This window comes from Arachis duranensis, chromosome 1, assembly GCF_000817695.3.
Source record: "Arachis duranensis cultivar V14167 chromosome 1, aradu.V14167.gnm2.J7QH, whole genome shotgun sequence".
Taxonomy (NCBI): domain Eukaryota; kingdom Viridiplantae; phylum Streptophyta; class Magnoliopsida; order Fabales; family Fabaceae; genus Arachis; species Arachis duranensis.
Window position 1 is genome coordinate 86016985 of NC_029772.3, and position 1284 is coordinate 86018268.

The following is a 1284-nucleotide window of genomic DNA, read 5'->3' on the forward strand; positions in this document are numbered from 1 at the left end:
TAAGGATTCTGCTCAGAATGCTCTGTTTGTTGCTGAGATGATAATGGGAAAAGTTTGCTATTACTAAACCTGTTTCTTCCACCATTGTTATTATTGAAGCCTTGCTTCTGTTGATCCTTCCATGAAAAATTTGGATGATTTTTCCATGAAGGATTATAGGTGTTGCCAAAGGCTTCACCCATGTAATTTACCTCTACCATTGCAAGGTTCTTAGGATCATAAGCTTCTTCTTCAGAAGATGCTTCTTTAGTACTGTTGGATGCATTTTGCAATCCATTCAGACTCTAAGAGATCATATTGACTTGTTGGGTCAATATTTTTTTATGAGCCAGTATGGCATTTAGAGCATCAATTTCAAGAACTTCTCTCTTTTGAGGCGTCCCATTACTCACAGGATTCCTCTCAGAGGTATACATGAACTGGTTATTTACAACCAATTAAATAAGTTCCTGAGCTTCTGCAGGAATTTTCTTTAGGTGAATGGATCCACCTGCAGAATGGTCCAGTGACATCTTGGAAAATTCAGATAGACCATCATAGAATATATCTAATGTGGTCCATTCTGAAAGCATGTCAGAAGGACACTTTTTGGTCAATTGCTTGTATCTTTTCCAAGCTTCATAGAGGAACTCAACATCTTTTTGTCTGAAGGTCTGAATATCCACTCTAAGCTTGCTCAGCTTTTGAGGAGGAAAGAACTTGGCTAAGAAAGCCGTGACTAGCTTATCCCAAGAGTCCAGGCTATCTCTAGGTTGTGAGTCCAACCATGTTCTAGCTCTGTCTCTTACAGCAAAAGGGAAAAGCATAAGCTTGTAGACTTTAGGATCAACTCCATTGGTCTTAACAGTATCACAGATCTACAAGAACTCAGTTAAAAACTGATAAGGGTCTTTTGATGGAAGTCCATGAAACTTGCAGTTCTGTTGCAGTAGAGAAACTAATTGAGGCTTTAGTTCAAAATTGTTTGCTCCTATGGCAGGAATTGAGATGCTTCTTCCATAGAAGTTGGAAGTTGGTGTAGTAAAATCACTAAGCATCTTCCTTGCATTGTTGTTTGGTTCGGCCATAATTGTTTCTTTTGCCGTTTCCTTTTCGAAAATTTCAGTGAGGTCCTCTTCAGAGTTTTGTGCTCTAGCTGCTCTTAGCTTCCTCTTCAGAGTCTGTTCAGGTTCAGGATCAGCTTCAACAAGTATGCCTTTATCTTTGTTCCTACTTATATGAAAGAGAAGAAAACAAAGAAAATATGGAATCATCTATGTCACAGTATAGAGATTCCTTGAGGTG

General features: G+C 38.6%; 1 non-coding gene across 1 annotated transcript; it reads left to right on the forward strand.

Moving 5' to 3' along the window:
- The first annotated feature begins 566 nt into the window (after positions 1–566).
- Positions 567–674, forward strand: LOC127743146 (small nucleolar RNA R71). The gene has a single exon (XR_008004461.1). It is a non-coding gene; the product is annotated as a small nucleolar RNA R71 (small nucleolar RNA).
- Positions 675–1284: the final 610 nt, after the last annotated feature.